Genomic DNA, 26,544 nt, shown 5'->3' with positions numbered 1-26,544 from the left:
TAATTTAACACTTAATAGTGTTAAAATCGCACAGCAACACAAAAGGAGAAATCATTCCCTAAAAGCTGTTCAGCTTTTTTAAAATAGAAAGCCTTCCCCACTCCATCGCTACTCTACTCTCTCTTGACTTTGACAATGGGCTAGGGCCGGCCCTGCCCTCTTGCTCCCTTGTAGCAAATTCCTTGGCAACTTGGAACTGTCAGCCTACATGGTCTTGCTCCACCTGAGTCTCTCAGCTTCACTTCCCTACATCCTACCCCGAGGAATCCACTGAGAACAACAATCTCACCCCTTGCGAGTTTCAGTTAAACCTTAATTATTTCACTCTTGGCATTTCACTTCTCTCTTTTCAAAAAGGGGAAGGGAAGGAAAGGAAGCAGAGACATAGCTTTAGAGCTACCAACACACGAATGAGTGGGAGCACACCCTTCCAGAGAATTAACAAAAAGTGAAAGTAGCAAGAAAAACATTTAGGCCCTGGTTAGGTGGAAGGACTCTAGAGCCTGCAGATCTATGTTCCAGTTGCAGTTCTGACAACTCGTACTCTTTCACCTCATCACGTTAATATGCCTCTTTGTGCCTGCTCTGGTCTCCTCATCTGTTGAAGGGTCAGGATATTAACACTTGCTTCATGAAGTGTCATGAGTTCAAACTGAGGTCATTTATATGAACTGTTTAGAACAGTGCCCACCGTGTTCACTGAGTAGGTGCTACCTCTTATTTTCCTTGTATCCTAAAAAGGCCAGTCTACTCACACAAATTAAAGTGGAAAAAATGGATAAGAAACAAGAGATATGAGAGAAGAAAAATGGTCAGAAGGGCATAAAGTAGAGAAGCCCTTTAGGTATAATGAGAAAAGACACTAAATGTGGATGTGCACACAACATTAGGTAGGGAAGAAACTAGGCCAAAACAGAGACATCTGAAGGTGTCACTTTAGGAAGGAAGCACTGTCGCTAAAATAGCTTAGTGGCTTAGCTATAGAGTCTTCACACCTGCAAGGGCTCTGTTGCTAGGTCAGGAGTTTTCCACCAGTGCTCCTCCAAAGCCCCGGGGGTCCCACAGAGTCCCCACAGGAGCCTCCTTGAGATGGGGAGGGGGAAACCTCAGCATCACTTCCCACCCATCACTATTCTAAGCTCAAATACAACACCTCCACTGTTATCTGCTCCCAACTTAAAGTATAAGTTCCTTTGACTACAAGTTCTATTTCTAAAGAAAGAGAAGCATAGAAGGCCACTAACCTAGTCCAATACTCTTACTGAGCAGGTTAAGAGACTAAGGCCCAGAGGGGGAACGTAATTTATGTAAACTCACACGGCAGCTACATTTCTTCTTCAGGCCCCTGTGAGCTGTTTGAGGGCCCATTCATGGTTTACTATTTCCTGTTAATATTCCAGATGGCAGCACAGAAACTCAATGAAGGTGGCTGGTATGAATGAAAACGTTCTTTTCTTTCAACAGTCTGAAGATGTCCCTCTTTTTGCTTTACACGGTTTCTGATGAGCAAGAAGCCACGGTAATTCCTATCCTTCCTCCACAGCAAGGTGTTATTTCTCCCCCTCCGGCTTCCTTCAGAATTTTCTCCAGCTTTGGTTTTCTAAAGTTGGAATAAGACATGCCTTACTATAGTTTAGCGGGGAGGGGTATTATGATATAATGGGAAGTACATATTTGGTCTTCATCCGTGGTTCCTGGCACAGAACTCCTAAAACTCCTGAAATTGCCAGAGTAACAGGAGTGCCTTGTTATTCATAAAAAGTTCTTTCCAACCATCCTTGAGTTTATGCTAATAAGGTAACTCTTGTGGACTCAGGGATAGAGCTTCAGGATAGGGTCTGCTTGCCACAAAGACCAGAGCATGATTGGAGGGTTGGAATTTTCAGTTGCACCCTCTTTGTTGACCTCCAGGGAGGAGAGAGGGGTAGAGACTGAATCGACAATGGCCAATGATTGAGCCCATTATGCCTACGTAGTAAAACCTCCATAAAAACCTCTAGACAATGAAGTTCAGAAAATTTTCAGGGTGGTGAACATACAAAGGTGCACCCCCAGAGAGGACATAGAAGCTCTATACCCCGTCCCCTCAATTTGGCTATGTCTATTCCTGAGCTGTATCCTTTATAATAAGCTGATAATTGTAAGAAAAGCACTTTTCCTGAGTTCTGTGAGTTGTTTTAGCAAATTATCCAACCTCAGGGACTTGGGGTTGTGGCACCCAAGAATTTATTGTTAACTGGGCAGAAATGTGGGTAGCCTGAGCTCTCCATTTGGTTGACATCTGAAGCGGGGACAGACTTGTGGGATTGAGCCCTTCCCTTATCGGTTCTACACTAACTTCAAGAACTGGCATCAGAATTGAATTGCTAGACACCTAGTTGGTGTCAGAGAACTGGAGAATTCGTGTGAGAAAAGGAAAAGTGTATATTTGGCGCAGGGGATGGGGAGAGCCCTCAGGTATTTATCTCAACCCTCCTGGATGTGTGGCTTCGTGTCTGTTATTAGTTTGGGAAAGTTTTCAGCCCTTATCACTTCAGATACTTCTTCCACTCCTTTTTCTTCTTCTGGAATTTCAATGGTACATATGCTATAATTTTTCATATCATTCCACAGACTTTCTATGTTCTGTTCTTTTTAAAAACTGATGTTTTCTCTTTGCATTTCAGTTTGGAAAGTCTCTGTTGATCTATCTTGAAGTTCACCGATTCTTTCTTTGTTAGTATCAAGTTTACTTACGAGACTGTCAAAATTACTTTGCATTTTTGTTAACTATGTTTCTGATTTCTAGCATTTTCTTTTTATTATTTCTGAATTTCAATCTGTCTGCTTATGTTACCCATCTGTTCTTGCATGTTGTCTACTTTTTGAATTAGAGCTTTTGACATATTATAATTCGTTTAATTTCCTTGTCTGATAGTTCTAACGTCCATGTTGTTCGAGAATCTAGTTTTTGCTTATTGCATTGCCTCTACAGTACTTTTTCTTATCTGTTGGCATGTCCTGTAATTTTTTGTCAAATATGGGACAGGGCATATCAGTTGACAGAAGTTAAGTAAGCCCTTAGGGCGATGATTTTTTATTTTTTCATCATAGCAACTATATTGAAGGCAAAGGGTAGCATTATCTTCTACAATAAAGCAATAAATATTCTTGAACTTATTAATCCTTAGTCTCTGTTCAAACGTATACCTACTGTTAGGTCTCTGGTCTAAAATGTAGAGTCACTGAGTTAGTTTCTCAGGTTACACTAGTTTGTCCACATTACAAACTACTTGCTTTTCCTGTAACTCGATATACAGATGCTTGGTAAAAACATTCTCCCAAACAAATTCCTTTAAGTAGATGAGACTGGCCCAATATTTTCAGGCCACTATAATGTCATTTAGGACAGTAAATTGAAACACAGGAAAATTTTAACGTCTTCACTATTAATTATCACAGACTATTTTGAGAAAAGATAATCAGCACCATATTTACAACATCTATGCTTACAATTTTTAAGTAATTTATGACAGGGAAGCCTATACAATTGAGTTCTTATGACTTTGTAAGTCCTGATAAAGAAACAATAGTTTCCCTGTCTTCACCAAACCAGTCGAAGTTAAGCAACAAGTCAGCCAGCTGAAACGTGAAATGTTCACATCACATGTAAAGGTTAAACAATCAAAGATATAAAGATGATCTTTTGCTTCACTGACTTTTGGCAAAAGGATCATAAACTGACAAAAGAAGTGAGAAGGGCAAGATCAGAGAAAGGCTCTGGCCAGCTCCTTTCAAAGTCACCTCTCAGCCAGAGAGGAAGAAAAGGCCAGTGAAGAAAGACATGGAAGGTAACCTCACTGTTGCTCAAGGCAGATATACATGCTGATGAAACCCCTAATTTCCTCCCTGGCCATTAGTGTCCTCAATCCTGTTCAGTCATCCTTCTGTTGTAGTACCACTATTAAAATGTGCTCTTAAGAAGGAATATAAATCCCTGAGGGAAGGATTTCAGCTATAATTGCATTAGGGGGAACAAGCCTCATTATGAATGTGTAGGCATCTTTTTTCAGAGAATTCTCTAGAACCTTCCCTGAGTCAAGCAACACCTAAGATACAAACCTAGTCACCAGGCAGATAAAAACTAATTTTTTGTTCGTTTATTACATTGAGCGGTAGAGTACATGGGAGGACTCTTTTGCCAAGAAAAGCATAGGAACGTGGTTCAGTTATCATTTAACAGACATGAGCCCTACAAGTACTTTTGGAACCAGGTCAAGACATATCCTGCTACATTCATATAGCAACCATTTAGCACATCACCACTTTCCCTTCTCAAACCTCAAGCTGGGTGACTTCTGTCATTAGCTAAGGGCCGCATCAGGAAGTTAAACAACAAGATGAACCATCACGTGAATCGACAGCAACATAACTGCAGCAGGAATTGAGGTTCATCATGGAAAGAACTATTCACCAAGCACGAAACTAGCTCATGAAGCTCTTCCAGCATAAGAGATTTAAGTAATTAATCCATCAAACATTTATTTAGCCACATATAATATATAAAGTGTTGTGTTATGTTCTGGGGTAAAGAACTAAGAGAAGAATACAAAGATAGCTGAGGTGTGGCAATCTGTGGATGAAGGTCTGATTGGATTAAGAATCACAGAGAAACAGCACCTGAAGTCAAATGCACCGCTCAGCTCTTAATAAAATCGCTAACTGCTGAAACACTTTTTTTGCCTATAGGAAATCCATGTGATTTTTTTTCTTCCAGTTTTGATGAGATATGATTGACATATAGCATGGCAGAAGTTTAATGTGTGCAGCATGATGATTTGACTTACATACATCATAAAATGATTATCACAGTAAGTTTAGTGAACATTCATCATCTCATCTGGAGAAGGAAATGGCAACCCACTCCAGTATTCTTGCCTGGAAAATTCCATGGACAGAGTTGCCTGGTGGGCTACAGTCCATGGGGTTGCAAAAGAGTCAGTCACAACATAGCAGCTAAACATCATCATCTCATATAGATACAAAATTAAATAAATAGACTTTTTTTCCTTGTGATAAGTACTCAGGATTTACTGTTAACTTTCATGTATAACATACAGCAGTGTTAACTGTATTTATCATGTTAACATTACATCCCTAGTATTTACTTATCTTATAACTGGAAGCTTGTACCTTTTGACTGCCTTCATCCAATTCCTCTTCCCCCATCCCCCACATCTGGTAACCCCAAATCTGATCTCTTTTTCTGAGTTCATTTGTTTTTGAAGTCTAAAGGACCTACAACACCATGTTAGTTCCTGTTACACAACATAGTAACTCAGTATTTCTATACATTTCAAAATGATTACTGCAATATCTAGTTACGATATATCACCTTACAGATACATTCCATAGCTATTGACTATATTCTCTACACTGTACGTTTCATGCCTATGACTCATTTGTTTTGAAATTAGAAGTTTGTACCTCAATCTCCCTCATCTATTTCTTTCCTCTTCCCACACTCCCCCCAACCCCATCAACCACCTGTTTATTTCTCTTTGAGTTTTTGGTTACCTCCAACTCAAGAGTCCCATTTGAGGTGGTCTCATCAACTAATATATTTGCGGACAAGAGGAGAAAAAGAAGAAATATCAGCATCGGCAAGCATTCCCTGGACTCTACCCTCTATAGCCATCTCTAAGCAATGAATGGTGAGTGCAATAATGAACACACAGCCTGAACCTATGAGCACAATAACCACCTTCATTCAATAGCACTGATTCTGCCATTCAGGTGGAAACACTGGATCCAGTGTTCCAACAAAGTAAGAATAAGGCCTTGAAACTGTGGTCCCTGACTCTCTGGCTTACCACACAAAGAATCAGTACTAATGAGGAAAGGCTAGTCACTGCTGAAATAGACCTCAAAATATATAATGGCTCAAAAACCTTAGAATGTTTTGTCTGGGGAAGGGGATGAATGAAGTCTTCCTGTTCCTCACACTGAAATAGGGACTCAACTTTCCAGGCTCTGCCATCTTTATCAGGATCATTCTATTGACTAGTTACTATCTACTCAGTTACATGCTGTGCTTAAAATGCAAAGGAGCTTGGAAATTGCATTCTTGCTGCAGGCTCGGAAAAGGGAAATGTGGGGCTTCCCTGGCAGTCCAGTGGCTAAGAATCCACCTGCCAAAGCAGGGGACACCGATTTGATCCCTGGTTGGGGAAGATCCCACATGCCATCGGGCAACAGAGCCCATGTGCCATAACTACTGAGCCCAACCAGTCCATTCTGAAGGAGATCAGCCCTGGGATTTCTTTGGAAGGAATGATGCTAAAGCTGAAACTCCAGTACTTTGGCCACCTCATGCGAAGAATTGACTCATTGGAAAAGACTCTGATGCTGGGAGGGATTGGGGGCAAGAGGAGAAGGGGACGACAGAGGATGAGATGGCTGGATGGCATCACTGACTCGATGGACGTGAGTCTGAGTGAACTCTGGGAGTTGGTGATGGACAGGGAGGCCTGGCGTGCTGCGATTCATGGGGTCGCAAAGAGTCGGACACGACTGAGCGACTGATCTGAAGGGCCACAACTACTAAAGCTTGCACACCTAGAGCCTGTGCTTTGCAACAACAGAAGCCACCACAAGGAGAAGCCTGCACACCACAACTAGAGAATAGTCCCTGCTCGCCACAACTAGAGAAAGCCTGTGCACAGCAATGAAGACTCAGCACAGTCAGAAATACATTTTTTTAAAAAAGAAGAGGGAAATGTAGATTTTGGTGAGTAGCCAACAGCCTCTGCCCTTGTATTTTATGACTGTGCCCTCCCTTCCAAGTTTTCCCTGCCCTCTGTGGATATGCATGGATGCAGGACTGCACACGTGTCTATATATGAAACTCTATGCAGTAAACTTGATTCCATCTGTATAATAAATGGCAGGGAGCCTCATACAAAGACGGGTGACGCTTTACTTAGAAGGAACGGGAATAACCTGATATTAGGATCCAAGAGATGCAGCACATAAAGAAGTTTTGCTTAGCTTCCTCCAAGAGTCACCCTCAGACAAGGGAGATAAATCCTCCCATGCCCACACTTCCTTCAGGGACCTTCTCAAGATCCATCCAAATAATATCCTCATGAGGGGCTCATCTCTGAGCTGGCAGAATACTAGTACAGTATATGATTCCCCCCAAAAGGAGCAAAATGCTAAGTATTTCCTTGAGACCCTCAATGATTCCGTTTTCTGGCTAAGAACTGTCACGCCTTAGAATCAGCACCTTTCCTCACCAGCACTAGAAGCTGACCTTTTTCTCAGAGCAATCTTTCACAAAGAAAGCGTATTTCACTTCAAAGGCATTTTACACATTCAACAAGAGATAGAAATCGTGTTGCCCTGGAATTTAGACACCAGGCAACTGCTAACCCACCACTCCGAGGTTAGTTATCCCACGCCCCCTCCAAAAGCAGCTAACGGCAAACCATGCCTCAGCAAAAGGAGAAACCAGCATATGTCAGGGCTTTCCTAGTCTCTCTCAAATGTGAAGTCACTGATATGCAAATGATCTACTATATGCAAATATACTAGACTCTACACTCTGCTAGCAAGGTGTACATGTGATTTATCATGTTATTCTCCACAATGCCTTGTCTAGATGCTATCATTCAGTAAACATTTGCTGAAAGAATACCATCATTTTTAAAATTTGTCATCCCTAAGTCCTCTCCATGTGTCCACATGAGGGCTGCCAGTCTTGAGGACTCATCTGTATGACTCATTCTGTACACAATCTTGCTAATGGGTGTGAAATAAATGCCTTCCGGCTGTGACAGTGGCCATGCTGGTGGTGACATGACAGCTCAGTCGGTCACAACACATAAAGGACTGGTCTGTTTCATGCCTGTGGGGCTAATCAGTCACCGGAAGTAATGCAAGATACTGTATGGGTCCCTCAGCCCTATTCCTACCTCCATCCCTGCTTTAATTTTCTCCAGGGCTCATATCATCAACATATTTAACTTACTTGTATGCCTTTCTCCCCATAAGAAGCTCTGTAAGGACAGGGAATTATGTCCATGGTGTCCAGCACCCAAAACAGTGCCTAGAGTACTAGAAGTACTGCATAAACTTTTGCGGCAGGAGTGGATGAAATAAAGAAGATATTTGGATTCTTTCCTCCAAAATCTGAGGGTTTTAATCACCAAAGAAATGATTGCTGCAATGTTGCAGCATAGCTGGATTCTTTTGACCTAGTCAGAACATCTCAGAAAAAGACCTCACAAGACAACCCATTTGTTAGGTCATAAAGCAGGGCTTCTAGAAACCCAAGCTATTACCCATGCCATATTAAAGTCCCCACATAAGCTGAAAATGGACAGAATCTCCGGAGTGGATGTTTAGGCAGCCTCTCACCAAACAAGGACCACATGCGCCTCACTCCCTCTCCCTTCCAGAGACCTGCCCATGAGGCCAACACCAGTACCTGAGGTATGAAACCAGGCAGGAGGATGGGAAATTCCTTCCAATAGCTTCAGAAACAAAATTTCCTGAGTCTCATGTGAGCAAGATGATCAAATCCTGGACCCACTTCTACCCATGGAAGTAGCCACAATTCATTTAAAGAAAAAGTAAAAAAAAAAAACAAACAAAAAAAACACAGTTCAAGTTCAAATTCTCAGCTTTCCAAACAGGGCCATGACCTGATAAGATAAATTCCTTCAGGTTGTTTAAAAAAAAAAAAAAAATCATTGAATGTTATTATTCATTTGCCAAACTATTTCTTGATGGAACTTTAAAAATCTGCATTTTATTTCATTTTTGGCATGGGGAAAATAATCTCTATTGACAGTGATAAGCCTTGTTCATTCATTCATTCTGTGGACTCTCAAACAATAATTAATACTCACAAAGTAACAGTAAGAGAAATTATCAGCTTGAAGAGAATGTGTAACAATGATATTTTACACACTAAAACACTTTTGTACAATTTATACCTAAGTTTTTAGAATTCACATTCTAAAGACACTGGGATCTAACAATTCATGAAAGAATGGCAAAGTTTCCAAATCTCCAAAAGAAGAGTTGTTCTTATACCCTCAACCATACTTTTCAAAATTTCCACAAAGACTCTATTCAAATACACTCTGGTAAAAAGGTTTGTGTCAAGTATTTTTTGTTTTTGTTTAATAAGTACTACTCTATAGTCAGCCCACCAGCCAGCCAGTATATTAAACACTAGGCACGGGGAATACTGAAAGTCAGATATGCCTTCACTGTGAGTTAGTGGATAGACTCATCAGCAAAATACAAAGGACAGACTGGGTGACAGCTAAGATCATTTCCAGCAAATTTGTTTTGTTTTGATTTCAGAACAACTTCAAATGACTATAAAACTTTATAAGACATCGAGTTAAGAAAGGTAGCAATGAAAAATTGAAATCTCTAAATTAGGAGTTTGAGATTAGCAGATACAAAGTACTCTGTATCAAATAAACAAGGTCCTACTAATAGCAAAGGGAACTATATTCGACAGTGTGATAAACCATAATGGAAGAGAATATGAAAAAGAATATATATTTAACAGAATCACTTTACTGTACACAAGGAATGAACATGACATTGTAAATCAGCTACACATCAATTAAAAAAAATTTAAGTGAAATTTTAAAATAGTTTGGTAAGCAGAGGATTCTTGATCACTGGTTTTTAATATTTGATGTTGTAAAACTTAAATATGTGTCTTCCTGTTTTATTTCCTAGAGACATTTTCCTCTTAATTTCATTTGCAGATCACCTGAGTTTTTTGCTTTTCCATTTTCCTACTTTATTCTCAAGGCAAGAGAGAGAAAAGCTGCACAAATTATACCAAACTATGCAATAAATGATTAAACTACATTTTCCCCCCAAACCTAAGCCCCCAAATGTCATGTTCTACATATCACGGAGCATAATCAAATACATAGAAAAGCTTCTCTTTCTTTAGTGAAACAGAAAGCCAACAAGCCCAATCCCATTCACTAAGGAACGTGGCATGGCCACAGTGTCACATACTGTTTGAGAACCCACTCCAACTTGGCATTGATCCTCAACTACACAGAGTAGCTCTCCCAGTCCCATTGGTTTCTATAAAGCACCGGCATGCAGCCTTTTCATGCAAAACTACATCACACACACAAAAAACTTGCTTCTAGAACCAAATCAAAATACTACACATTTGTACATAATATAGCATTAAATTTAAGCAACTGTGACTGCCATTGTATGAGTTATAAATCACTTGAGGCCATTATTTATCTTTTCTGAAAGAGTGGCACTCTCCAGAGACAAATGCTGTTCTAATAGGCCATCCCCACCTTCCACAGCAGTCTAACTTTAGCTGTGTTTTAACTCAAACACACCTGAAGGGTACAAAACCCAAATGCTCCCAACAGTGGCTCACTGAGCTTTGGGGAACAGGGACTAGGTCTTCAGAGTTTCAAGAGCACACTGAGAGAGTCTAAAATAGTCTCTGTGTCCTCGTACGACTCATCGCTATAATCCATCCCACCTCCAAATGCACTCCTGAAATTCTGAATTCTCACCATAGAGACTTTTAGCCAAGGCAGTCGTCACAGAGAGTTGTTACATTTGGCTCACTTTGATGGATATTCTCCCTTAGACCTGAAGAGAGATTTATGGACAACTCCAAAATGGCCTGGAATTAGACACAGATAAAAAAACAAAAACAATCTGGCCTTCATTTTCACTTCAATAAAATGATTCTCCAGTAAACTTGTTCAGGCAATTAAAATCAATTTCAATTTCCACTTCCTAGGCCTTTCTATTCTTTGTTCTTAAGAGAAAAAAGGACAGTAAGTAAACAGAACCTGAATTTTAAATCTGACTTCAAATTGCCTCAGGCTACTTCACACGTAAGTAAATAAATACGTATGGCATAAACTAATAAATATCTCATATATACACAAATCATGTTTTTATAGAGCATTCACCTACCTTTAACTCAGACTTTTCATTAGGACTGCACTTTATGGAAAACTCCGCACATACAGCACCTTTCCTCTAGTCCTTCAAGGTCCTTATGAAGGAACAGAATTTTCTAAACAGGAAACAAAGTGTCATAAGGCGGGGCCATTTTCCTCAGTGACACCAGAACCCAAAATTCCTAACATTCCCTAGCAGTAAGTTCAAAGCTTGCTTCATCATATACCACATGATCTCCATATGGAGATGGGTCTGTTTAGTGAATTGCACATAAATTAAAAAACATTTTTTTTCAATTTATTCAAAAGGATAAATACAAAAGAAAATAAAATTCTGCCATGACCCTATGAAACCTACCTTTCCACTTCATACTCCTGACTTGCCCGTATTCTAAAACTATCTTCAGCAATGTCGATGAGATGACTCAGCTAGACCACCTGACTTTGCAAATCCATGAATCTAAACACAACAGGTCACCAAGAGCAGATATTTAAATCACTTCGCTGTGACAGACTGAATGTTGAGAAAAAACACAAACAAGGCTCCATGGAAAATGAGTTTTTCCATAAAGACCAAAACTTACTTAGAACTCAAAATCTCCTTCCCAGCAAAGAAACCTGTATTTCACTCAGGGCCCTGAAACTGGGTGAATTCCTGGCCCCACTCCTCACCCGAACCCCAGAACGATGATGAAGTGCCTGACTGGTGATGTGAGCTTTGAACCAAGCTTCCTCCATGACAATACCTGAGGCTTTCAGGTACTTTTTTTACTTTTGGCAAACACTCAAGCACATTACATAAGGCTTCTCCTCTCCCGTACGCATGCTAACCTCAAAGCGCTTTTGAAGGCTTACTTCCTTTCTTATGATGGACACTCTCCTTTGTGCCTGGGAAATAAGTCAGTGTTGTTCATTATCCAAGACAAGCCGCAGTGACTGAGAATGGTGAACAAAGCACAAGCCACTGAGTTCAGCTCAACAGAGTGAGACAAAATAAAGATTTTCCTGAGGACCCAGAACTGCAAAATCCAGCGGTTTTAACTAGCCATCTCTCAGAGGTTCATATACTATTCAGTGATGGAAAATTTTTTTTTTTAATTTTATTGACGTATAATTGTCTTACGATGTGTTCATTTCTGCTGTACAGCAAAGTGACTCAGTTAAACAAATATATATTCTTTTTCATATTCTCTTCCATTATGGCTTATGCAGGATACTAAATATAGTCCCCTGTAATATACAGTAGGACTTTGCTGTTTATCCATTCTCCGTGCAATAGTTTGCATCTGCTAATCCCAAACTAATGGAAAAACTGTAGTTCCAAGCTGCAGGCACCATTATTCAGCTTTGAAAATTGCAGGGTGCTTTCTTGTAGGATTTGATTCAACTAACTACAAGATGAAAGAAAGTTATTTCTAAACTGCATGGTCAAGCAATCAATCTGACTCTGGGTTCAGAAATTAGTGGGGCACATTAAGCCATTATTGAATTCCACAGGCCAAGCAAGCTTTTCTCCAGATAACTGAAATCTTTCAAAGTTAACATGTTAATGAGTTACTACTGCATTTTGAATTTCCCTACTGTGACCAGAAAAAACAGTGGATTCTGTGCATAGTTTGTTATTATATCATGGGGCTACAGCAACCACTCATCCTGCGTCTACATCCATTTTTCCCTTTTTGAGAGCCATTCCACTAGAGAAAGAAAACTGCTAATTTTGCTTGGTGGCTCCTAAAATGTACCTGTCTGGCATTTCAGGCAGTGTTTATAGCTTCTAAGCTTCAATTAATCATACATTTTGGACATTGGTGATTGTTTTATGGGGGGGGAACTACTACATAAACATCTAGGTTCAAATTCTGGTTTTGCTATTTATTAGCTTTGAGATTTGGAGCAGATCACTCACACACAATACAACAAAGTTTCAAAAGTTGACTAAAATAGAGAGCTGATTTACAGACACCAGTGATTCCATATATGTGGCAAGAAAAATGAGCCTAGAGCATCAATGGTCAAGTTATTTGGTTTTAGGACCCTTTTATATTCTTAGAGATTATTGAAGATTCTAAAGACCTTATCTTAGAAAATTTCAGGGAATATAAGGACATTCACACCTATTCCAGGAGCCAAAAGGTAGCCTCTAGAAAACTCCAATAAATACATAAGAAAATAAAAGTAAAAGAGATAAAGAATGTCTTAGAACTGTAATGAAAACTGTTTTGACTTCACAGATCCCTTCAGAGGGTTTTAGGAGCCCTCAGGCATCTTCAGATTACACTTTGAGAACTACTGGCCTTGAATATCTTAACATACTGAAAGCAGGGAAGCTGTCAGAGACCACTAGAATCATATCAAAAGGATCCAGGAGCCAGAACAAAGGGACTCCTACTAGCCAAAGATGGGACAATTTTAGTGTCAGGAATAAACGCAATAGGTTAAAACACCAGTATTTTGAATTCATGAATTCTTCATGAATTACATATCTGTTTCTCTTACCTTCTCTCAATGGTTACCTTTTATGAACATTACTAATTAGTTGGCTAATGGAGCCAAGAACAGTTGACCCTTGAACAACACAGGTTTGAACTGTGCAGGTTCACGTATATGTGGATTTCTTTCAATAGTATATACTACAGTGCTACACAAGCTGTTGTTAGTTGAACCCACTAATGGGAAGAACTGGACTATAAGTTATATGTAAATTTTCAGCTACATGAAGGGTCGCCACCCCTAACTCCCAAGCTGTTCAAGAGTGAACTAACTAAAAACTGGTAAATAAAGGGAAAAGAATTGGGCGTTATTTCCTGCCTTTCCCATATAAATTGTACCCGAGGAGAACCAAGTAGCTGATAAGCAGAGGTTTCTCTTTATCAGAGCAGGCCAGCTAATAAATGAAGAAATGATGGAAATGAAGATTTTGAAAAGAGTCGGACACAACTGAGCGACTGAACTGAACTGAATGAATTGATTAGGCAGTAAGTATCCCCATTAACTGTTCACATCTCTTTCTCACTCATACACCCACCCACACAGGGAACTTGTGTTAAATGCCTCCTGATCAGAGTACACAACACACCCACAGTATTCCTGACCAAAACAATGGATACAGAATTTGAGCTAGACTCTACATATGACTATCAATTCCCAAGAAATACAGTGGCTAGAGGAGTATGTTAAATACAGAAACTTTTAACTCCATGGGGTGTTACTGGCAAAAAGCCAGCCTATGAACCGGAATAAATGTTCTGGTTTAGCAAAAAGTAAATTGCAAGGAATTTTTAAAAAAAAATAGTGAAGGGTGAACCTACAGACTAAAGGGACTGAAGCAGCATGTCAATGAATTGCAATGTATGGACTTTATCTGGATCCTGATACAAAAAAAACTGAAAAGAAAAATAACGACCCAGAGGGATGGAATGGGGAGGGAGGAGGGAGGAGGGTTCAGGATGGGGAACACATGTATACCTGTGGCGGATTCATTTTGATATTTGGCAAAACTAATACAGTTATGTAAAGTTTAAAAATAAAATAAAATTTAAAAAAAAATAAAGAAAGAAAGCTGAGCACCGAAGAATTGATGCTTTTGAACTGTGGTGTTGGAGAAGACTCTTGAGCATCCCTTGGACTGCAAGGAGATCCAACCAGTCCATCCTAAAGGAGATCAGCCCTGGGTGTTCATTGGTAGGACTGATTTTGAAGGTGAAACTCCAATACTTTGGCCACCTGATGCAAAGAGCTGACTCATTTGAAAAGACCCTGATGCTGGGAAAGATTGAAGGCAGGAGGAGAAGGGGACGACAGAGGATGAGATGGCTGGATGGCATCACCAACTCAATGAACATGGGTTTGGTTGGACTCCGGGAGTTGGTGATGGACAGGGAGGCCTGGTGTGCTGCAGTTCATGTGGTCACAAAGAGTCGGACACGACTGAGCAACTGAACTGAACTGATTATACTAGTTAGTGGTATGCCTGTGTTCTTTCTCACTAGCTTTTGTGTATCTATTGTAGGTTTGTGGTTTTGGTTACTTGGAGTTCATATATGTTGACATATATCTATTTGTTTTTAACTGATAGTCATTAAAATTCAAACACATTCTAAAAAAAAAAAGAAAAATAATGAAGAAAATAAATAAATCTGAGCACTGACTAGATAGTCCATATTTGATTATATTATAGAAGTTCTTAAAGTATGATAATAAAATGACAGTATTAAAAGAAAAAAGAATCTTTCAGAGAGGTATGTAGAAATACTTACTAGTGAAATAATAGGATGTTAGGGATTTGCTTCTAAATAGTCCAGGGTGAGGGAGAAGAGGTTGAGATCTAAATGAAGCAAGATGGCTATAAACTGACCATTGTTGAAGCTGGGAGAAAGGCACATAGGGCCCATTGTAATGTGCTATTTCTGTGTATCTTTGAAACTTTCCACACCAAAAGCTAGAAGCAGTCATGAAAATGCTGCTTGTTTTCTCCATCAAGTCTGTGAGCTGGGAAGGCAGGACTTCTCTGCCACCCAGCACTCAGCAGCCTGGAGCCTGCAGCATGTGTTGGGGGTACCCCACTACCCCAGTCGCCAGCTGACCTGTGACAGGGCAGGTTTACCAAAGAAGCCCTGGGCCCGCTGTCTCTGAATCTGAGGCATCTTTCCAACAGAGCAGGAAACAACACTGCATTTACAGTGTGATCCTAACCGAGAAACATAAACAATAACTCAACACAGAAAAAGGTAAAGAATACACATGAAACGGTAAGTTTTTTCCTTCTCCTGGGTATAGGAACTATGGGAGTATGCTTTTCCTTGCTTCCATTTCTCTGAATTTTCCAAATTTTCTGCAATTACTATATTAGCTTGAATGTGGAAGGAAACCTAATAAACTGTTTTTCAATCATCTCTAATAGCAAAACTCTATAGATAGCTGTTTTTCAATAGTAAGTATATTTTATTTGTCATATTCCTGTGATCCTATCTACAGCTCAGATAAAGGAAAAATGTTATAATAATGAAGAAAATATTTTAAACTACCATTGAGGGATTTTTTTTTTTAAGCTAAATTACCCACTCCAGTACTCGTGCCTGGAAAATCCCACGGACGGAGGAGCCTGGTGGGCTGCAGTCCATGGGGTCGCTAGGAGTCGAACACGACTGAGCGACTTCACTTTCGCTTTTCACTTTCATGCATTGGAGAAAGAAATGGCAACCCACTCCAGTATTCTTGCCTGGAGAATCCCAGGGATGGCGGAGCCTGGTGGGCTGCCGTCTATGGGGTTGCATAGAGTTGGACATGACTGAAGCAATTTAGCAGCAGCAGCAGCAGCAGCATGAAACAACAGAAAAATGCCCTTTTTTATATTTGGGAAAGGGGAGATACCCTTCATTATCTTTTCCTCTATAAAATAAAGGAGAGATGCTATTTTAAAAAAAAATCACCCTTGGACAACATATCCCAAGAAAATTTCTTGAGATTCTTCTAACACCTCAGTTTCAGCATAGGAAGCTGGGGGCAAACAGGGCTGTCTGGGACCTAATGAAAGGCCTTCTGTCCAAATGCTGGACTGATCTGGAGATATACATCTGTAACTATCTGTGTATCCATATATCCCACCACCACCCTCCCCTCCCCCACCCACCCCACTCCTTTCCATCAGTTCAAAGAAGCGAAAGGAAGAGGCAGTGTCATGCCAGGATTCCACACCTGATAACACCATATTCTCTAAGGGAAGCTGTGTCTCACAAACAAAAACAGATTTTTTTTCTTTTCTAGACCAAATGTGCCTTTAAGATAACGATTCTTTAAAAAGTAGGCAAGATCTTTGAATCCTAGGCCTGCTTCAATCATTTCATTTTGAAAATAAATGAAAAAATATGTGCACCCATATCTATTAATAATTGAACATGAAAAACGGTGGAAAATTGGCATAGATAATTGTTATGTTTTCCATACGGGTCTAATTAAACTTGATTTAGAATGCACACTGCCTTTTTTTTAACCCTGCTATTAAATAAACAAACAACAAGAAAAAAAGGCTGAAACTGCCACTTCTCTTGTGCTTTATATATACTGTGGGAGGCTGTACTCAAAGCGAGGGAAAAAGTTAAAATGACTCAACGTATAGCTCTGTAACCTTGAAATAAAGAGCGTGAGCCTTCGACTAGATTGCCAAGGTGAAAATCATCAATCTGTCATGTATCAGCTGGGTGACTTTGAGTAAGCTGTTTAACCTCTCTGTGCAGCATGGGTTCCTCTTGTATAAAATAAACAGTGGGGATGTCATAGAGCTGTACTGAGATGTCCTGAGATGAGAAATGGAAAAATACTTAGGACAGTGCCTAACATATACATGCTCTATAAATGCCACCTGCTATTGCTGTTATGACCTAATACACCTTTTTTTTTAAATTCTCTCATCCCCTCTTGTCCCTTTTTCATCCAAGAAACAACAATTTTACAAAATTCCAATTCTTTAGCCTCATCAGTGAATACTGTAATCTATTTTAAACCTGGGCTCTTCTATTTTCCCCAGAGCAGAAATTAACATTTTCTCTAGGAAAGAAAACAAAAAAGCAAAAATAAGGATGGAATTAGATTTCTCTTTACTTTGTCCCAGTCATGAGTGGTAGCAGATTCCTAACTCCCTGAACCTCGGCAATACCCAGAATTAAAGAGAGTAACTCCCTAATCCCCACAAATTTCTCTGAATTAGGGATCTAGTTTCCAATTCTACTAATTTTCTCATGGCTCTTCCGAGAAAAGAAGTCACTCAGGAAATCCATGACAATAAGAATGATGGGGGGAAATTTACATGATTCTAGAGAAAGGAACACAAATGTTAACAATATTCACATGTCATACACAGCACTGGGCTTCCCTGGTGGCTCAGCTCGCACAGAATCCACCTGCAATGCAAGAGACCTGGGTTCGATCCCTGGAAAAGGGAATGCCTATCCACTCCAGTATTCTGGCCTGGATAATTCCATGGACTGTATAGTCCACTGGGTTGCAAAGAGTCAGACACGACTGAGTGACTTTCACTGTACACAGAATTTACTCAAAAGAAAATTCTAGTGTGCTGTACTAAAAGGGAGACTCCTGGATTGTGAAATAGGACATGAAAATGGAAAAGAAAAAAAAAAGCCCCAAGATCATTATATTCCAGGCTACAAGAGTGGGAAAGGGGAGACGGAATGAGATTCACACATGCTTTGGTCTCTAAAAACATGGGAACTGGTATGGGAGCTAAAAGCAAAGTTAGTAAGTCTTACATTGAAGAGAAACTGGTAGATAAAGGAGATAAAGAAATATGAGGTAAGTGCTGCCTGGATGCACAGTGTATAGTGCTGAGTAAGCAATAAAAGGATGATTAGCATATAATAGGAAATAGTCCAGTAACTGGACTTTCCTGGTGGTTCAGATGGTAAAAAATCTGCCTGCAATGCGAGAGACCCAGGTTCCATCCCTGGGTTGGGAAGATCCCCTGGAGAAGGGAATGGCTATCCACTCCCATAGTATTATTGCCTGGAGAATTCCATGGACAGAGGAGTCTGGCAGGCTATATATATAGTCCATGGAGTCACAAAGGCACAGTCAATGGCCTAGATATCTCTGATTGTATATATCTGCACCCAAGCTGAAGTGCATGTAATGAAACAAATCTTTTATTCACTAGAATTCTCAGAAAATAGAGAATACATATTTGTGCTCATTGTTAAGGTATAAAAGTTAGGACTCTTCTTTGTCCCATCATTGCCCCACGTGGGCAGAACTTTGATATTCAAGAGAGAAAGATTACGAAGGAGGGGTAGAATCAGTAAAGCTGGGAAAGATCACAGACATCAAACTGTAACCTTTTGAGTCTTCACAAAAGTCTATTTGATAGGATGCGGTTTCCTGGGGAAACTGGTATGGGAGGAAGTATTGTACTCAGAACACACGTGAGTGTGAGTGACAGAGACAGAACATCAAGACACAGATGCTCAGTGGCAGAGAAAGGTATGAGTAAGAAGACACAGGGAGGGGTGCAATCACAAGAGGCTCTGGGTTGAGCCAAGTTTAACTAAACATCTCTAAAGGGCAGAGAAAACCAGTTGGTACTCAGTCACCAAGATAACAGGTTGATGGTATAAGGAAAGGATGCAAGTGCATTAAAAGATCGAGATTCCATGGGGACCTAAAAATTATGGGTGGCCCTAGGCCATCATGCAACTCATGACTTACTAGGCTCTAAGGAATCCCCAGCAGGGCAACAGGGAGCAGGAGGACTTAATCTGGACCTGGTTGCTTCTCCCAGGGCTTGGATCACAGCAGACAGCTGAGCAGGAGCAGACAGCCAGCACAGCAGTTGAGATTTCCAACCGTGAACCCAAACTGTGTGGGGGTGAACCTCAGCTTGCCATCCACCAGCTCAGACTCAGGGCTTGTTCTGTCGGCTCAGATATCCGACCCTGAACTTTCGCTCTTAGTGTGTGTCACTAGCAGGTCTTCTCCCCGAGTAAAGAGACAAGGGATTTCTCGACAACATACATCCCCATGATGCTCTGCCCCCAACGTCAATAGTTTCAGAAAACACATTCTTCCCCTGATCTTTGGATGGATTCCTTTCTGCTTTGTAATCACTGTGCTGCTTTTTTTTAATATATATATTACTGTTTTATTCTCACATCCTTCCTGCAGTGTACAAAGGCAGGACTCCCAGAAGTTCTCCATACATCACAGATCGCTGCCCCTGCCAGGGGCTCCTCACTTGCTTCACACAACTAATGCTGAGTGCCCAATCCCAGGCCCCGGCAGTGATGACTTAGAACCTGAGTTCCCACAGGACCTAGAGGCCTCTCTGAACCCAGAGTCTTCTCTCTTTTTCAAATGCATTGTCAAGTTGTGACCTTTAATATTATGGGAAGTGGAAGTGTGAACGGCTCACTCGCGTCTGACTCTGAGCGACCCCATGGACTGTTGCTCGCCAGGCTCTACTGTCCATGGGATTCTCTATGCAAGAATACTGGAGCAGGTTGCCATTTCCTTCTTCAGGGGATCTTCCCAACCCAGGGATTGAATCTGTGTCTCTACATTCCAGGCAGATTCATCTGAGCCACCGGAGAAGCTCTCATTATCCCTAGATTCCCACTCCCTATTGGTTTTCCAAGTACTGACCCAGAATTTAATTTAAAGGAGCAAACACAGTGGCTGACCATCCAACAGGAGCAATGTGGTGAAATATCAGGGGTCAAACTGCTAAATTTATGCTCCTCTGACATCGTCACCCAAGGTTAGGGCGCCCTATAGACACTATCCCTTCCTCCTGTTTTACTATGTTCTTCCCTCAAGAGTGATTTTTTCAGAGTCACATACCTTGGTCTGGTAGGAAAATCCTAGTTTCAGTGTCCAGAGAGCTTCATCCTCATCCCACTAAGCCAATATAAATGGTATGGCCCCAGGGACAGTCACCAACCTTTTCTAGGCCTGTTTCCTTCTATATAATATTTTGGAGGCTGAAAGCTATTTCCTGCCAGCTGTAACACCCTGTGATTCTAAAGTCTCTGTTTATGGTTTGGCCTCAGTAGACAGAATTACCATGACATGAAAATCCTGAGGTTCAATTCATGTAGGAGATAAGTTCTTAGTCGATAAGCTTCTTTAATGTGGGATCTTTCTGACCCAGCCACCTAGACCCAATAAGAATAGCTACCATTGACAGCCTACCCTGTGCCAGGCAGTGTTCTTGGCAGTTTACAAGCTCAATCGAGACTCTCCTAAAGGATCTTAAGGAGGAAAGGGCTCCTTGGCTACAATTTAACTCAGCTCCCTTCTGCTCTGTTGAGCTCAAGAAGTAATGCTTGGTAGACTTACACCTCATCTCCCACTTCATAAGCTTTACAATATGGTTTTTCCAGAGTCATATATGATGTGAGAGTTGGACCATAAAGAAGGCTGAGAGCCAAAGAATTGATGTTTTTGAACTGTGGTGCTTCGAACTGTGGAGAAGACTCTTGAGAGTCTCTTAGACAGCAAGGAGATCAAACCAGTCAATCCTAAAGGAAATAAATTCTGAATATTCGTTGGAAGGACTGATGCTGAAGCTCCAATACAATGTGAAGAACTGACTCACTGGAAAAGACCCTGATGCTAGAAAAGAGGAGAAGGGGATGACAGAGGATGAGATGGTTAGATGGCATCACCAACTCAACGGACATGAGTTTGAGCAAACTCTGGGAGATAGCAAAGAACAGGGAAGCCTCGTATGCTGTGGTTCATGGGGTCACAAAGAGTCAGACACAACTCAGCGACTGAACACTGCCACTACCACCTAGTAAAGATGTACACAGAGGTACAGGAGAAATTAATAAGCCACAAGAAGACTTCTCTTGAGAATGAACTAAGCCTGTCGAAAAAAAAAAAAAAATTCTAAAGAACAAAGCAGGTGGTTTCGCTATTTTGAGAGCAAGAAAAAATGATCAAGGCAAGGCCGAAGCTATTGCTTGGGTAAAACAGTACAAAACAGCAGATGTCAAGGACATGCAGTGCTCATCAGCAATGCTTTGTTCTCTTTTTTGGAGGAAAATGAAGCAATCCTTAAAGGCCTGAAGTCCCAGACAGTAGAACCCAATTCTCCAGACTCTTGAATACACCAGGATCTAAAGGAACTTGCAGACTGTTAAGACTTGAGTTGGATAAAGTGATTCTTGTTTTGCAAACAGTTTGAGGGAAAAAAAAAATCCAAGATCTCTCACAAATGTAATAGTCTATAAATCAGTGGAAAAGCTAACTTATTAAGATACAAAAACAAGAGACACAAAGGAGTCAGAGAAAAGAAAGAGCTAGCATCATATTGTACTGGACTTTGGCCTCACTGGCAGGGAAATAATGGATGAAAGATGAAGGAAAGCAAAGAGGAGCATTGAGACGGGACAAAGTACAGGAAAGAGTAGGGATGAATAAACAGGTTCCTTGGGAAAGAATAAGGAAATAGACCTTCAGAGAGCAGAGTGGTGGCTGGCTGGCAGCAGAGTTGCTCTGGGCTGGAAAACACTTCACTCCGTAACAGGGCTCTGAGGGATAGGGGACTTCTGGTATTAGTCCTCAGCCTGCAAACATGGACCCTCCTGCCCCATGCTCCGTCGTTTACCTAATCTTTTCAGAGTCAGTGATGAAGAGATGCTGTATCTGAAAACCTACATGCTTCAGTTTTTTTTTTTTTTTTTTTTAAGACTCTGGACTTCTTGCATCCTGATTACTTAGGGGATTTTTATCAAAACCTTTGGTTGTTTCAAGATTGTCAGATTTAGCATCTTATTAACCCCAAACCCAAGCACTTTGTTTTTCCCCTGCTTGGTGAGCCTTCCAAACCCTTTTCCCTCTTAAGTATCAGCAACGCTGGCTCCGATGATTTACCATTCAGAGAAGTATTTTTCTGAGCTCTCAGATTACTGCTTTAAACTACCGATCGGTGGGCTTGCACGACTTCACTTAACTGCCAAACCACAACACACATTACAAATGATGACAGATGTTTCTGACATAGCTTCCTACTTACACTTACCCTCCCTTCAAAGCAGAGAGAGCCACAGGGATCAAGTTAAACTTGACCTCTTAAAAGTTTTGAGTACACCCTCAGTCACCTTCAGAAGCAACACGACTATGGAAGGCAAGCGAGCACCAAATCATTCCGGCAATTTGATGAATTCAAGAGATTTAAATGAGTTACATTTTCTGTACTAAAACAAAGTGACTGAAGACACAGTTTTCCTAATATCACTCTTTGGCCATATTGCAAAAACAGACGTAGGCTCCAAACTGCTTCAATATACTCTTTCAGAGGAATTTCCATTGAAATCAAAGGGAAGGAGATGAAGAGGAACTGGATAACCTCCTCTTATTAAACAGCAACCCAGAAACTGATGCTTTCGTGTGCCGCCCCAACGCAGCCCTGTGTGGAATGTTCTCTGAACCTGACCCAGCAGAAGAGGAGTGAAGTTCTAATAAGGAATGGAGTTATATTATATTCCAAGAGTGGTTGGTTGGTTGTGGTTTTGTATGTCCTTTAGGTCAGGAGTTGCCAAGTACCTAAGTATTCACGGCAGAAAGTTAATCCTGCCTTGTTGATCTCAACAGACCGAGTTTTTCTCTGAGATAGGTGATTTGTTAAGACTGAATTAGCTCACTCTGTCGCCCAGTTCTGCGGTCTCCTGTGTCCCTGCCTGCTCACAGCTGCTCTCCATCAGTGCCGGTGGCTGCATCTGTGGTCTCTTGACCGCTTTCTTTTTATTATAGCCAAGGTCATAAGAAGGATAGTTAACTACTCCATTTCTAAGGGCAAATGATTTGTGGTAAGAAAGAAAACGTGCCAAAGCTGATGGGTCTTTGGAACTTTAAATCTGAGTTCCTTTCTTAAGTTCCTTTTCTAACTTGACTATCTAAAATACTAAAAAAATTTTAACCCCATCGCTTCGTTTGATAACAGTTTATATAGACCATTAAAATGGAATTAGAGAAGGAATATATACTATTTCATAAATGTCATTCTAGTTTAAGTAGTATTTCTAAAATAACTAATAACTTAAAACTGATTTCTTCCTTGTAATGTTAGTATAAAAACTTCACCATTAAATCATGTCTCCTAAAACATGATAATCATACACAGTAGTAGGACTCCTCTCACACATAAATACCACCAGTAAAACTGTTTTGTAAGTCTCCAAACTAATACTTAAGTGGCATATATCCTCTATCAACTCTACAGTTTCAAGTAAGGATTTGGTCATTGTAAAAGATTAGATAGTTTTAAAACTGCATAATATAAATATAGTTAAAAATCACTACTTATTTATGTTCATGAATTTCATTTATATAATAGTGTCAATCTTTGTTCTATTTACTGTCTCATGTTCTAGAGAGTAGGATTTTTATTCCTTTTAAACTATGTATCTAATATGTATACAATAAAGTAAAATATCTATATAATGAAAAAAATAAATAAATAAACAGCAACCCAATTACAAATTATGCTGAACCCTGGCCCAAATCTTCCTTTCCTCTCTTAGTTCTGCAATGAGCAGGGGAGATCTGAATATCCAAAATCCATCTGGCTTTCCTGGTGGCTCAGATGGTAAAGCGTCTGCCTGCAATGCAGGAGACCTGGGTTCAATCCTTGGGTTGGGAAGATTCCCTGGAGAAGGAAATGGCAACTCACTCCAGTACTCTTGCCTGTAAAATTCCATGGATGGAGGAGCCTGGTAGGCTACAGCCCACAGGGTCACGAAGAGTCTGACACTCTGATCTGTTCCCTTGCCTGCCTCACCTCCATCGAAACCTCTCCTGCACCCCCCTGACCCCATCACCCAGCATCCCTCCTCTGACTATAACATCCTCACTTAGGCTTCCTTATTAAAACCCCCTTCATTGTGATCAACCATTTGGGCCTCAACTGAGGTTTCATTTCACATCCCTCCTCACTCAACTTCCTTTCTAAAGGCCAACATCTCCAAAGAGCACATTCCATGACACTCTCATCAAGTGCCCTCAACTTACCTTGCTCAGTCTTTTGTCCTTCCTCTTATGCCAAACCCTAGCCTTAGCAGATGCCTACAGTAGCTCTGTCTGTGCCCACAGCTGAGTACCTGGGCACTGGAGAAAGTCACCCAACATTCATGAGCACCAACCACAAACAAGTCCTCTACAATGCTGGGTGAACCCACCCATGCATTTGCCAACTCTTACTTGACTTTCACCCCTTCTGACATTGACACCATCATCACCACCTAACTGAGAAGTGAAACCCATGGACCAGTAACCTCCTGTTATCAGACTAACTTACCTCCAACCTCCAGCTTCTACCCTCCTGCTGCATCCAGTTCCCTCCTCTCATCCAAGGTCAACCTCTCTAGAGGCTTTAGATCCCACTCCATCTCACCTTCTCAGACTCGCATCATCAATTATCCCTTGTCTCTTCTCTCTATCTCTATTCAGTCAACTTCTCTTTTTCAACCAGATCCTTCCCATCAAGACTTCAACATACTCGAGTCCTATTTTTAAAGCATTCCACTCTCAACCTCAAATGTCTCTAGCTAGTGCCTTATTTCTTTGCTTCCTTCACAGGAAAAATAAAGATTGTTCTTCTTGGATATGTCCCATTTTTCCATCCCATTCATTTTCCAACCCATTCCAACCTGGCTTGGCTCCACCACTCCCTGAAACAGCTCCAGGTCGGATCAATAACGATCTCTTTGTTGCCAAATTCAAGTGAGAATTTTTTTTTTCATTCTTTATCTCATTTGACATCCTGACAGTATCTGGCTATGCTGATCAATCTCTCCCTGAAATACACCTTACTTTGGACTCTTCAGCCAATGCTCTTTTCCCTGCTGCCATGGCTTCCTTCTCTTTGCAAGCTTATCCTCCTCCACCTAGTCTTATAGGGTTCAGACTCTTCAAAGCTCAAACCTAGGTCCTCCTTCCCTTTTCACTCTATAGACGCAGCTAAAAGCCAACTACCCACAGGGACAATCAAGTAGTATAATTAAGTGAAACAAAGTCGACTCACTTTCCTCTCAGGTCAACAATTTAAAACACAGCAAGACTTCTCTAGGGGTACAGGAGATACGAATCAGCTTGCCAATGCAGAGCTGCTGCTGCTGCTAAGTCGCTTCACTCGTGTCCGACCCCGTGCGACCCCATAGACAGCAGCCCACCAGGCTCCCCTATCCCTGGGATTCTCCAGGCAAGAACACTGGGTTGCCATTTCCTTCTCCAATGCATGAAAGTGAAAAGTGAAAGTGAAGTTGCTCAGTCGTGTCCGACTCTTTGTGACCCCATGGACTGCAGCCCACAAGGCTCCTCTGTTCATGAGATTTTCCAGGCAAGAGTACTGGAGTGGGGTGCCATTCATTGCCTTCTCCGCCAATGCAGGGCACACAGGTTCAATCCCTAGTCCAGGAAAATGCCACACACCAGGGAGCAACTGAGCCCGAGCACCACAACTATTGAGCCACTGTGCTGAGCTGCTGAAGCCCGCACACCTAGAGCAAATGCTCCATGACAAGAGATGCCACCGCAATGAGAAGCCTGTACACCACAAAGAAGAGTAGCCCCGACTCACACAACTAGAGAAAGCCCATGCACAGCAACAAAGACCCAGCACAACCAAAATTAAAAATGAATACATAAATAATTAAAAATAAAAACAGCAGAACTGGCAGGGTAACTGGCAGCAGACCCAAGGCATCAGGGTTAGATCACAGTAGAGAGAGGTACAGACTAGAAAAAAGTGGAGAGCAGATACTCCTTCTACAACAATTACGTAGTTCAAGCCAAAATCCTGATCTACACATGAAAATTCACGATTTTTAAATCTTGGCAATTAAGATTTTTTTCTGGTGCAAATAAAAGAAATCCTGGGTTACACCGAAGGCAGAATGCACTGGCTTATTAAACTGCAAAGCCTAGAGGTACAGCTGGCCACTGGGTTTAATCAACATGATCAGAACCAGTTTCTCTATCTGAATTTTTCATGTCCCTAATTCTCAGATGAGATCTACCCTATGGCAGCAAGAGCACTGCTAGATCTCCAGACCACATCTTGCCAGGT

At 41.0% G+C, this 26,544-nt stretch overlaps 1 protein-coding gene across 11 annotated transcripts in view; it reads right to left on the bottom strand.

Moving 5' to 3' along the window:
• STXBP6 (syntaxin binding protein 6) overlaps positions 1-26,544 on the bottom strand; it is a 266,854-nt gene that overhangs the window by 215,480 nt on the left and 24,830 nt on the right. For 2 of the 11 annotated variants that reach the window (XM_006055167.4, XM_044933079.2), the window contains exon 2: positions 10,981-11,083. The exons of 7 other annotated variants lie outside the window; for them this stretch is intronic. The gene's annotated coding sequence lies outside the window, so the exon portion shown is untranslated. Of the gene's footprint in view, positions 1-1,317; positions 1,520-10,568; positions 10,659-10,980; positions 11,084-26,544 lie in introns of those variants that run through there. 2 more of the 11 variants (XM_044933080.2, XM_044933081.2) reach the window with 2 other exon arrangements.

This window comes from Bubalus bubalis, chromosome 20 (assembly GCF_019923935.1).
Source record: "Bubalus bubalis isolate 160015118507 breed Murrah chromosome 20, NDDB_SH_1, whole genome shotgun sequence".
Lineage (NCBI taxonomy): Eukaryota > Metazoa > Chordata > Mammalia > Artiodactyla > Bovidae > Bubalus > Bubalus bubalis.
This window is presented reverse-complemented; position numbering and strand designations above follow the sequence as displayed.